Here is a 14,128-nt window from a genome sequence, read left to right as displayed (position 1 = left end):
TGACCAGAGTATGAACATAAAAGCACACTTACCCTTTCTGAAAATGATCTTGTGGGAAAAAATTCCTTCTTGAGGGTTTATTTCCATAGTGGCTGCCAAAGGAATAGGGCAGCCTGTCACATCCAGTCACCATCATCTGATCCTGATTTGCCAGAGGAAAGACAGGCCAATTAGTATCTGGCAATAAGTCATCAGGTGCAAATGAAGGGAATATGCAGTCTGTTTCTTCCTTTCTCAAGAGGCACTTAGCCTCTCTTCTATAGCAGTGATAACTTGAAGCTCTGTTGCAGGTGCCATCTGGCACCTGAGCAGAGCATGGACCTGGGCCTAAATGTGAAACAATAAAGATGGATGAAAGACTCAGGGCTTTGTGCAACCAATTACCATCATTTTGTGTGAGATCTGAGGTAATCAAACAACCCTTCACAGGTGATCTGTGTTCTAACACGTGATATTGATTGAATATAGATTGAAGCATGCTAAAAAAAATGAATGAATGAAGAAAGGCAAAAGATGGAAAGGAAGGAAAGAGGGAATATGGAAAAAGAGAAAAAGATCTGCTGCCACAGAGAAATTACCCAGCCAAAAATTTGGAGTTTCAAGATAAAAAGGATATCTTTTGAAACTTGAGAGTGCTTACAAGAGAGGAAAAAAAGGAAGAATTGCTTTTTCATTGGAATTAAGTTTTTATGTAAGTGTATATTTTTTAAAGTAACTCAGGATTGTGACAACAATAATCTCTTAAGAAGACTACAGAATGACAGAATTAGAAGGGATTTGAGAAGTTATTTACTTTAAATTTTACCTGATGCATTAATCCTCTTGACATAATTTCCCCAAAAGTTTGAGGCATAGCTTAAACATTCTTTTAAAAACCCTCTCACAAAAGGAAAGTCACTATTTCAAAAGGTAATTCATTACATTTTCAGATAATTCTATTTGTTGGGTAGGTATATTGAGCTGAAGTCTGCTTCTCCAATTTTATCATCTACTAATCTTAGTTCCACCTGGAGTTATACAAAATATGTCAAATCTCTATTTTCCCAACAAGATAATTCTTCAAACATTTGAGAAAAACTTTCACCCAAAGTTTTATCTTTCCCAAGCTAAATATTATGAATTTCTTCAATTGATGCTCATATAACTCATTTTCAAGTCAACTTAATATCCAAGTCCTTCTCTATCCATTAAATTCTCTCTCAAAATACAACACTAAGAATTGAACACAGTGATCCCAAAATGATTTTACCAAGGAAAGAAAAGTGGGCTTATTACCTCATTTATTTTAAATATATTTCCTTTAATACACTTAAGTTATATTAACTTAAGCAAAGTTAAGGAGGAAATGGGGAAGGACAGGAAAGGAGCTGCTACATAGCATGGTTCTCTATTTAGCTTGCAGTCGACTAAAATCCCCAAGCATTTTTCACATGACCTGTTCTTTGAAGAGGGTATATTAAAGTACAAAGAATATGAAACTAAACATGAGGCTAGACCTATGTGAGTTTGAATTACTACCTTTGACCCTTACTAATTGTGTGGCCATAGGCAATTCAAGTTACTTACCTCTCTGATCCTTGCTTTCCTCATATATAAAATGGAGTGAATACTTTTTGTATCTACCTCAGTTGTTTTGAAGATCAAACGAGATAAAAGTATATAAAACATTCTTATGAATATTAGCTATCATTATTTATATCTCTCAAATTCTATGCATGTGTTTAATTTTTTTAACTTAAGTGTAAGACTCTGTAATTATACCTATTGAATTTCATCTACTAAAATGCAGCCCATTGCTCCAAAATATCAAGATCTTTTTAGGATACTGATCCTACCATCCAGTATAATAAGCATATTTCCCAGATTTATATCACTCTCAAATCGAATGAATATGTTAATTAATAAATAATTGAAAAAAAATTTTGAACAACAATAACAAAAAAAAAAAAAAAGGATTGGTAAGTACAGTCTTACAATAAGTTATCACAAGTCTCCCTCCAGGTTGATATATAGTAATCATATGGGAAAGTCAGTCTATTTAACTATTCTTTTTATTTAGCCTACATTTCTCCATGTTGTCCATAAAGGTATGTTTGATTTGTTGCTAAACTTCAAATAAATAAGATTTTCAGCATACTCATTAATTATAATTTGTAGCACCTAGCTTCTTTCCTCTTTTAAGAGAATAGTGGAAGATAAAATCTAGAAGAAACCTAACAAGCTCTCTAATACAACCAGCATCTAACCATAATTCCCTGTGGCAGCATCACCAATAAATAATCCACTAATCTCTATTTAGTTGCTTGTCGACTCTGACAGCTATTTAGCAGATCCTGTTCATTCTAAGGATCCAAGTTCTGGAGTAGTCCCAAGCTCATCCTACATGTTTGTGCTTACTCTGTTGGACAAAAATTCTAAATTGTGTTTATGTTCTGGGAGATTCTCAGAATATCACACAACTTTACCCTTGTCTAGAAGGCAGCATTGATTCATTGCCAAAAGATATGTAGATGATCCAATCAGAAGCCAGATCTCAAGCCTCTACCCACTAATGAAAGCTGCCTCCTTTAAGAACCTGCTTTATTTCAGAAAGCCTTAGATATGATATCTTGACATAGTAGAGACAACTCTCCATAAAAGTAAACAAAAATGCTTAAATACTATATACAACTAAGTCACAATGTGTTTAGAATCAAATTTGCTAAAGTCACATTTTATTATTTACATGCCCTTAAAAATAGATTGTCTCAAGAACAGACATGATAAAGTAGCTTTTAAATATTCTAAATATTAATCTAGGACATTATTTTTTCATTTAATCATTAAGTATAAAATATAGCAAATCAGGATAAAATATTTCAAAGAATAAACTCAAAGACTTTTGGTAGTATTAACAAGACAAGACTTTTAGCACATAATCTCTGGGAACCTTACATAAGGGATATTATCAGTCTGCAATATTTTAAACAGGTTTTTTTTTATTCCTTGTTGTCATAGTTGCAAAACAGTTTCATCCTCATTCAATAATTCTCATTCGTTTTGTCCTTGTCTCTGCGTCTGTCTCTGTCTCTGTTTCTGTCTGTGTGACTCTTTCTATTTCTCTTTGTTTCTCTCTCTCTCTCTCTTCAAAATTTAATGTCTATCCATATATTCTACTGTTTTTAGGAGGAAACAGAAAACTGATTTGCTGAATGGAAAGCAAACCACATAGCTACCCCTACCTAGCTATTCCAGAAAAACTTTAGAGTTTACACCAAAGTAATGATCAAGAAATCCAAAGGGAAAATATAACTTTCTTCCAGTCCTGGACAACAGGTTAGCCCAAGGGCAACCAATAAGTCTAGCTACCAGAAAATGGGCTACCAGTAAAACTAACATTAGTTCAAGGTAGGTTTTAGCAAGACATGTAATTCTTCAAGACTCTTTGTCCAGAGGCAGTATGAGTTGAGGATTCCACTGACCAAGTTCAAGAGTAATAAAAAAAAAGTACCAAGGTAGGAAACTTAGAGGTGTCAGAGACTGGCAGCAACTATAGCAGCATAGCAGTGCAGACAGTTCTTGTTTTTTATAAATTCACATTACATAAGTTCACAATATAAACATCTGATTTTAAATAAAGAATTCTGAAAGAAATCTTCATTCCAAAAAAGTACTATATTAACTTTGCTGTACAGAATTGTATTCTCTCTCCCTGTTCCTGTCCTGACTGTGTATTCTACACTTTTACAATAGAATAGAACCTTGACTTGAAACCTCCCACTTGCTCTACCAACTCATTTGCATATCCAGACCCTAGAAGTCTGCTCCTGTGTGATTTTCCTCTCAATTCAGGCCAGGTTCCAATGTAGTTGGCCCTACTCTCCCATATTTGAGAGTTGTCTGCAGTTAGACTAAGACAGTCCAGGCACATGAGGGCATGGAGATTCCTAGAGTTCTGTCCTGAAATGCCATAGAGAGTCCATGAAAAATTCTCAAACTTATAGATTGGGGAGGAGGGAAAGTAACTGCCAGAAGTGGACATTAGTGCAAGAATCCAGGTGACCTGGGGTAAGACTAAGTAGGGTCAACCACTTTAGCCAAAAGTACAGCAGTCAGAAGAGACATTTTAACACATTGTGAGGGATGTAGAAGACCCTTACCCAAAATGACTACTCAGAGATCACTCAGTAGAAGACAGAAAAGTTGTTTATTGAAAACCTCGGGAGGATGAGCTTTCTGTTCACTTTGCCTTAGGTACTTCTGAACCATCCCCTATATCCCAGTTCAGATTGAACTGGAGGTCCTTAAACAATCCTTTTTGTTTTTACTATGTTTTAGCTTTGAAACCCCTTATTCTGTGGAATTGCCCTGGCAGACTCGGCTTTTGGGACTATTTTGTTTTTAGGAAATCTCCAAGACATATACATCGGTCTTGGGACTGGTAGTCTTCAACCCTGTAACCCCAATTTCTTAATTGGTATCTCAGCATTTTCAATAACATTGCAGTTTTGAGATCAAGCCTCTAAAGCTTGGGGTTTGCCTGCCTTCATGGTCTAACTGTGCATGCTCGGATAGCTCTGCTCAGAAATCTGTATTCTAGTAGCACCCTGTCTGTCCCTCTGGGTGGGGCCAGGTGGAGCTACTCCAAGTCTCACCCTTCTCCCCTGGAGTGGGGTGCCCCTCTGAATGGGCAGCATGCCTGTCTCGAGCCCTGCTACTCCTTATATAAGCAGAAGCTGAGTTAAGTGCACAAATGACTGCAGACCACCTAACACAGTGAACTGTCCATCTCAAACTGGATTCTCTGGCTGAGATGAGGGCCTTTGCACTGCTGGTAACTTGCCATAAGTCCTTGCATTTTCTAGTTTCATTTTTATTTATTTGCCTCACATTGGATTGGTCAAAATTATGGTGCTGAGATCTCCCAGGTATCTAGGGGAGGTAATTCAATAATTCAAATATTCAGAAGGAGAGTGTGTAATGTTGTGCCTCAGTTTCCCTAGATTGTCATCTTTGTTTATTTATCTTTGTATTTTTATGTCTGCCAAATGCCAATCTGTTCTGTGATAACGGTTTCTAAGATAGTTTCTAATTTTTATGGTATGAACTTATTGCAATCAGTAGTATTATCCTGTTGCCGCTATGTCTACTCTGTATAATTACATTAATGACCAGAATAGTTCAATGGTCCCTATCAAAATATTACATACAGAAGATGCTATTAAAATGATGATTCTTCAGAGAAAAGACTGGAATGTATTAAAGATGGATGATCTTGATTGTGAACTTGATAAACAATGTATAGATATACTAACTGATTTTGAACAGTGTGTAAGTTCTTCATAGAAATATGATAAAAATCATTTACATATTAGAAGGGGGGAGTTGTGGGGAATAGATAAGATGAAGAACTTACAGGAATGTATGAATTCTTTTTCTGTATTTTATTATTTCTGTGTCTCCCCTATGACCTGTATAATATGTGCAGGCTCATATCTACTTGAGCCTTGGCCAGCTAGAAACATATTTACTTAACCTGAGCTGATGACATTTATTAGTATTTGACATTTATTGATATTTAGTCTATTAGCTGGACCACTGTCTGCTTGATTAAGCCTGAAGGCCTGACTTTCTGTTCCCTAGAAATCAGGAGATTCCAATCCAATTCCATTCCAATCTCCCCAAATAGCAACAACCAATTAGATGCCTCCCCCTCCCCTTCTCAATGCTCTCTTACTTGTGATGTAATTTCTTGTATAAAAGCTATGTATCTTTACTACTTCTTTAGCCCTCCTACCGCAAGCTTTCTCTTTCTTATCTCATGATGGGACAGTTCATCCTCTGGAGGTTTTCAATAAACAACTTTTCTGCATTCTACTGAGGGATCTCTGAGTAGTCATTTTGGGTAAGGGTCTTCTACATCCCTCACAACATTTTATAGTGGATAATGTTTTCTTTGGTTAATTTTCTTTTCAGCTCTAGTTCAATTAAAAAAAGCCCCAATTCATCAAACTAGAACTGAAAAGAAAATTAACGAAAGAAGACAGCCACTATAAAATGTTATTTTATAACTAAAGATGCTTTAGCCTAGAAAGAGAAAATTACTCTGACAACTATAAACAGATATCCTAAGAAATAAATGGATTTTTTGCATGGACTATATGAATACCTAAAAGAAATGAAAAGAGATAACAAATAGAAATGCATATACATGAAAGAGGATCATAGAAGTGATCAACCCTTGAGTCTTGTTTTCATCTCAATTGACCAAAGAAGAGTAGAATAAATATACACATGCACATACACATACATGCACAAAGAGTTTGGTGTAGAAACATATTTAGCCCCACAGAGGAATATAAGTGAAAAGAGATAAGGGAAAGAAAGGAATAAGAGGATGAATAAATTCAAGAAGAGATCAGTCATAAGCAAAAAAAAAAAAATCCTAAACTCAGAGAGGGGATTCTGAAGAGATATATAAAAGGAAAATAAGAAAGAATAAGAATGTATGATAATAGAAGATAGGGAACAAAAAAGATAAAAGAAAGCATGAGAGAACAATAGGATGAAGAAAAATACACAATTAATGATTATAGTTGAATATAAATGGGATGAATTCACCGTTAAAATAGAAGAATGCATAACATCACAACAACTAATATTTTGACATCCTTTCTCTCACCTACAATTTAGGAGCTCTAGGTATGCTCAGGTAAACTCCTTAGGAAGTCTGCATATAAGATGATCTGAGCATGCTCCAAATTTGTTATTATAGGAGCAAAATCTCTCATGAACTAAATAAACTATTATAAACTCAAAAAAAAAAAAGCATGGATATCAATCATAATATCAGAGAAGGAAACAAAAAAAATGGCTTAACTAAAAGAATTAAACAGGGAAAACTACATTTTGCAGAAACATACTATAGTCAATGAATTAATTTCAATACTAAATGTATATGCACCAAATGGCAGAGCATTAGAATATGTAAAGGAAAAACTAGGAAAACTGACAAGCAAAATTATGAAGTAGAGGACTTCATTGTACTCCTTTTAAAACTAGGCAATTTAAACAAAGAAAAAAAGACAAGAAAAAAATTAAGCACTTGGAACAGATCCATTGTGATTACTAAGTGAGAATAAAAGAGAGTATATATATTTCCCAGCTATATGTGGAACCTTTACAAAATGTGACTTTATATTAAATAGATGGTAGAATAGTAGATAGAAAATTGGGTCTAGAGACAGAAAAATTTAAATTGAAATCTGGCCCTAAACCTTTACTAGATGTATGATGCTAGGCAAGTAACTTAACTGATTTTTGCCTCGGTTTTTTCAGTTGCAAAATAGCAATGATAATTGTACTTACCTTGAATGTTTGTTATGAAGATAAAATGAGACCATATTTGTAAAAAGCTCTTAACAAGTTCTTGGCATTATATAAATGCTTATTCTCTTCCTCTCCCTATATATTAAAAACATTAAGATCTCATAGGAAATGCAGAATAACAATAGTATAAAAGAGATACATTACTAACAAAAAATGGACTAAAATATATTCAATAAAGGACTATCAAAGAAAAGATTAAAAATTAACTTGAGGCTAAATAACTTGGTGAATAAAAAAAAAACAAATCATAGAAACAACAGATAATTTCATTAAAGGCAATGACAACAATAGGATGATATGTAAAAAGTCTTGGGATTTATCCAAAATGATCATTAGGATACGTTTTATATCTCTAAACACTTTCATCAATGAAACAAAGAATAGATGAATGTATTAAATATGTAATTTTTTTAAAAACCAAAAAAATTTAAAATACAATAATAAAAAAAGTAAAAATCTTGAAAATCAAAGTAAAGGTTAATAAAACTGAAAGCAAAATTACCACTGAATTAATAAATAAAACTTACAGATTTTTCTTAAAAATTAAATATTAGACTAATCATTAGCTAATTAGACATAAAAGAAAAAAAAACAAATTACTAGTATCAAACATGAAAAAGGAGAATTCACAATAAATAAGAAAAAAAGACTTTCATTAGAATTTATTTTGCCCAATGACAATTTACACACACATACACACACCCCAAATTAAAATTAAAGGGATAAGTAATAAAGAATTTAAACACAATCTTAGAAAAAGAAATTATCCCCCAAAGGGAAAAAAGAACCAGAAGAATTTATAAATAAAGTCTATAAACATTTGAAGAACAAGTAATCCCAATATTGCACAAATGACAAAAGAAGACAATCTACCAAATTCCTTCTACAATGAAAAAATATGTCCTTGATGCCATAACAATAAAGAGCAAAACAGAAAAAAGGGGGAAAAATGTGCATTTAGCAACTATCATGTACCAAGCACTGTACTAAGTGCCTTAAGAATATTATCTCGTATAACCAGCTCGAGATGGAGTCAAGATGACAGAGAAAAGCCAGGAAGTTGCCTGGATTCTGCCCAATATTGAAATCAATATTAAATAAAGCCTCTAAATGGAGTCTAAAGTGACAGAACATACAAAAAGACTGAATAAAACAAATTTCTAGTTTAAGATAACTTAGAGGGATTTCAGGAAAGATCTGTCTTACTTGGGCAAAGGGGGAATGCAGCCCAGTACAGATGGTGTCTGAGTAAGCCAAAAGGAGGCTCTTAAACACAATACAGACAAACAACTGATGCCCCTCAAATCTAACTCATCAGACCAGTAGCACAACAGGTTAGCTGTGACATCTTCAGCTCCAGGTCAGAAGACAAACTGAAAGAAACCCTGACTATAGAAAACTACTGTGGCAACAAGGAAAATCAAAACACAAACTCAAAAGAGTACAGCAATGTCAAAATGTCTATATGTGAAGTCTCAAAGGGTAATAAAAATTGGTCTCAAGTACAAAAAGCCTTCCTAGAGGAGCTCAAAATGAAAAAGTTAAAAAGGAGAGAGAAAATAAAATAAATGGGGAAGAAATACAGCTGGCTATAGTAATTATGTCAAGAATTTTGAAGCAAGTTTATCTGATAAAGACTTCATTTCTTAAACATATAGGAAAAGGAGTCAAATATATAAAAAGTAAGAGCTACTCCCTAACTGATAAATGATCAAAAGATATGAATAGTATTCAGATGAAGTAATCATAATTGTTTATAGTCATATAAAAATACTCTATTGGTTGGAGAAATGCAAATTAAAACAATTTTGAAGTATTCCCCTCATACTTATTAGATTATCCAGAAAAAGAAAATGAGAAATGTTGGATGGGCTGTCAGGGAAAATGAGATGTACTGTTGGTGGAAGTGTGAACTGATTCAACTATTTTGTAGAGCAATTTTGAGCTATGCCTAAAGGGAGCTAACAATATCACTACTAGGACTATATCCCAAAAGAGATTTTTTTTAAAAAGGAAAGGACAAATATATACAAAAATATTTATAGCAGTTCTTTTCTGTGAGCAAAGAATTGGAAATTAAGGAGCTGCTGATCAGTTGGGGAATGGATGAACAAATTGTGGTATGTGATATTGGTGGAATATTATTGTGATATGAGAAATGATTAGCAGGATGCTCTCAGAAAAACCTGAAAGGACTTCCATGAGCTCATGCAAAGTGAAATGTACTATGTATAAAGAAAAAACAATATCGTAGCTCATCAGTTGTGAATGACTTTGCTATTCTTAACAATATAATGATCCAAGACTATTCTGAAGGACTTCTAATGAAAAATGCTATCCATACCCAGAAAAAGAACTGATTGTATCTGAGTACAGATTGAAACATGGTTTTGTTTTATGTTATTTTTCTTGAGGCTTGGGATTTTGCGGGGGTGTCATGGGGAGGACTCTGTTTTCTTTCATAACATAACTTTTATGGAAATGTTTTACACAATTTCACATGTGTCTTCTCACTGGGCGGAGGGTGAGTGGGGAGAAAGGAAGGAAAAGTATCTGGAACTCAAAGTTTTAAAAACAAATGTTTAAAAATCGTTTTAGATGCAACAGGAGAAAAAAAATATTAAATAATGAAGGAAAAAACTCCAACAACTGTAGGGTAAACAAGACCAATGAAGATAAAAACCTGCTATGCAACGAATATGTGCATATTGTGCCTTTCATTTTTTTTCTCCATTGTCACAATCTTAAATATGTAGTGTGAAAGTGAAAAAGGTTACTAATAAAATGAGTAAATGCTTAAAGTAGTTACAGTTAAAGGTACACATGGTGAAGATAAACTATATGTTTGAGAACAAAAGTCATTCCTCAATAGAAATGTGGTCATTGGAAATGAAACAACAGTTCTTAAAAGAAGAATTATAAAGTATAGACAACCAATATGAAAGAATGCTCCAATGACTAATAATAAGAAAAAATGCATCTCAAAAAACCTGAGGTTTCACCTTCTACATTGCAAATGGCATAGTTAATTTTAGAGGAATCGTGAGGATATAGACACACTAGTACATGGTGGAGCTATGAATTGGTACAACTATTTTGGAAAGCAATATGTCATTATGTGATTAAAGTGACTCAAATGTCCATAAATTTTGACCCCAGGATTCCATTAGTGTGGCTATTATTCTATTATGTATTTATTTATTTTATATATAAGCCATTATATAAACTGAAGGAAGTCATTGATAAGAAGAAAGCCTCACATAAGCAAAAAATTGGGAACAAAGTAGATGCTCTTTGATCAGGGAATGGCTAAAAAAATCAAGGTACATGAATGTACTATACTATCATGCATATCATATATTACTGTATTATCAAAGATGATGAAAATGATGAATAGAGAGAAGCATGGAAAGATCTACATGAACTGATGCAGAGTAAAGTAAATAAAATAAAAAAAGACTATAAACAATGACTGCCACAATGTAAAAGGAAGAAACACTTGCCTGTGTGGGCGCACACACACACACACACACACACACACACACACACATACACACACAAAAATCAAAAGTGACTATTTCACTTTATAAAGAACAGGCATGGTTCCAAATAATAGATTTGAAAAAAATATCTCCAAATCCTCTCCTTTACAGATGTGGGAGATTCACAAGTATTGTCCACTGCACATATTTTCAGACATATTTTTTGATACAATGATTAGTTATGCTAATTTTAATCTTCATTTTCATTTTTTTCTGTATATTAAAAAATGCTGTTCATTAGAGGAGATGGCTCTGGGGGCAAATAAAGAGGAAGGATATTGCAGAAAGCTATGGTGATTTAAAAAACAAAAGACATCAATAAAAACTTGGTTTAAAAAACTATATGAGAGCTAAAATATAATTAGCCTTTTCTAATCAAAGAAAAGTCTTTTCTTTTGGCAAATAGGTGGTGTTTAGTCATCATTTATGAAAATTTTAAGTACAAATTTATTTTGAGGGAAAGAGTTGCCACTAATCAGAATAAGGCACAATTAACTCTTATTTATTTTATTATTATTATTATTTTAATTAGTGTCTCTTCTATGGTAGAACCAAATCTATCTCTTCCTTGCTGATTTTGTAAAACAAGATTGATTCATTTTTTTGGAGCATAGACTATATCTTCAAGGAAAAATTATTTTGTTACAATGCTAGTAGCCCTCAGTTTGTCCTTATGTTCTAGCAAAAGATCATTGTATTGCTGCATTTAATAATCTATGAAGTACTTTTATTACATTTAGTATATGCTTAGTGCTGCTGAAGAAGAAAAGTAGAACACCAGAATAAAAAAATGTAGAAAATGAAAATAAGTGGAACCTTAAATATTTGATCAAGACTTCTATTTTCAGGTAACCAGTTGCTATCTTGAGCTTTCAAGTGTGAATGTGAGTAAAAGAACACTATTCTGAATTATTAACATGACTCGAGGAGGCTTTGTTAGGGAGAAATTTATTTTTAACTAGAATAGTCTTCTAAACCATTCTTTGCTTAAATATTTAACACATGGATTTTATTTTTTAAAAGTATATTATATTCATCTGAAATTGGGAATTAGATTTCATCATGGATCTAAACAGAAAATAATTTTCTTCCTAGGCACAGTAATTTGAATCGAGAAAAAAGCAAGTAAGGATTACTGAAAACTCTGGATTCTAAAACATTCTTAATTTTTTTCATTTAAAATATAGATAGATATCCATCTAAGATAAGATAGAAACTGAAATTATAATAAAAGAATGATATTAATAGAAAATGCTTTATATAAGAATATTTGTTGATTAGCAATATTTATTATTTAAGATGTTTGTTTTCAAAATATTTGAAGGTGCTTAAAAAGTTTGTTCTCTTATTCATTTTAAACACTATGCCCATTCTTTTTGTTTAATATTTAAATATTGCAGTTAACTTTTTCTTCTCATTAAGTACAAAGTTAAATTTTAGTCTACTCCCTAACCATATCATAAATTCTGGAGCAGAATTTCTCTTCACAATAATCCTAGGAGATAAATGTTATTGTAATCACCATTTTATAGATGAGGAAACTAAATTGTGATACCAAACTGCCTCAAGTTAGTAGTATCTCTTCTATTAAAAGACTTCAATTTTTAAGTGAAAATTTTAAATAGGAGGCCCAAAAAAGGGAAGTGATCTGTCAGTTTCATGCCTAATTTTTGCTATGCACTGAAGATGTTACAAAATTACAAATTAACATTAATTTATTATATATACACATATATATTTTATCAATTTAATTTAAATTTATTTTATATAAATATATAAAATTTAAATAGTTGAATTTATTATAGTTATTTAAATTTTTAAATATAAATTAATATTAATTTCATGATATTTTTGTTTATATATTATATAAAAACAATATCTATGATTTTTGTAATATATTAATTTTACTTAATTAAAAGAGACTTTCAATCTAGATATAAAAGTAACCTAATAATATAAAATAGAGAAGTGAAGAGGAATTTATTAAGCAGTTACTATGTACTAGGCACTATACTTAGCATTAGGAATATAAGCAAAAAATTAGGTCCCTATAATTCCCTGTCTTCAAGGGAATTAACAATCTAAGTGGACAGGGGAAGAAGATGGTGAATAACAGGAGGTGAAGATTAAAAAACCTTAGTGAGGTTATGGAAGTTCTAGTCACTGCCTAAAAATGGAGATTTTAGGAGAAATACACCAAGAGGAAAGGGAAGCACAGGGACAGTGGAATGAAGTGAAGTATGGCTGGTCTGGGCACTTTCTAAAAATGGAGGTTCCCAATCTATATGTATTAAAATATTTCTAGCAGCTCTTTTCTCAGGACAAAGAATTGAAAATTGAGAGAATACCCATCAATTGGGAAATGTCTGAATAAATTGTGGTATGTGAATATGAGGAATATTATCGTTCCATAAGAAATGATGAGCAGGATACTATCAGAAAAATATGGAAAGTCCTCCATGAGCTCAAGCAAAGTACTGTTTACATAATAAAAAACAAAGTTATGGGATTATCAGTTGTGAATGACTTTGCTATTCTCAGCAATATAATGATCCAAGACTACTCTGAAAAGTTTTTAATGAAAAAAAAAAATGCTATTCACACTCAGAGAAAGAATTAAATAAAGACTAAAACATACTTTTTTAAAACTTTTTTTTTCTTCAGGAATTTTTTGGGGCAGGGGAATGTGTTTTATTTTGCAACATGACTTTTATGGAAATATTTTGCACAATTTCACATGGGCCTTTTCAATGGGGGATGTGGGGAGGAAGGAAGAGAATCTGCAACTCATAATTTTAAAAATAAATGTAAAAATGTTTACACTTACATTTTTGCAACTGGGCAAAAAATAAAAAAAATATTGTAACTAAAAAAATGGAGTTTCTCAGAGGAATTCAGTAAGGGAAGATAGAAGTCTTAGGGATATAGCAGATACTGGTATAGAGAAAAGAGAATTCAAAGACTTCAGCTCTTGGTTCTGTCTATTGACTACACTGTACTAGTGTGTGTGCATGCATACAAGCAAATGCATAAGCATATATCAGTCTCCTCATATATGCAGTTAAATCTGATTCACATATGAACTCTTCTGTTGGATATTTAAAGTCTTCAAATCTTGGCTCTGTCCTATCTTTCTAAGGTTCCAATACTTTACTTCTGTTCTGTTATTTTTTATCCAGTCATAAAGGCCTACCTTCACAGGCACACCCAATGTATCA

General features: G+C 32.5%; 1 long non-coding RNA gene across 1 annotated transcript in view; it reads right to left on the bottom strand.

Annotated features, from left to right (window-relative positions):
• Window positions 1-14,128, bottom strand: part of LOC127554255 (uncharacterized) — an 86,937-nt gene that overhangs the window by 60,652 nt on the left and 12,157 nt on the right. The window contains exon 2 of the long non-coding RNA XR_007951925.1: window positions 33-142. This is a non-coding gene — a long non-coding RNA (uncharacterized LOC127554255). The remainder of the gene's footprint in view (window positions 1-32; window positions 143-14,128) is intronic.

The sequence above is a fragment of the Antechinus flavipes genome, chromosome 3 (assembly GCF_016432865.1).
Source record: "Antechinus flavipes isolate AdamAnt ecotype Samford, QLD, Australia chromosome 3, AdamAnt_v2, whole genome shotgun sequence".
NCBI lineage: Eukaryota > Metazoa > Chordata > Mammalia > Dasyuromorphia > Dasyuridae > Antechinus > Antechinus flavipes.
This window is presented reverse-complemented; position numbering and strand designations above follow the sequence as displayed.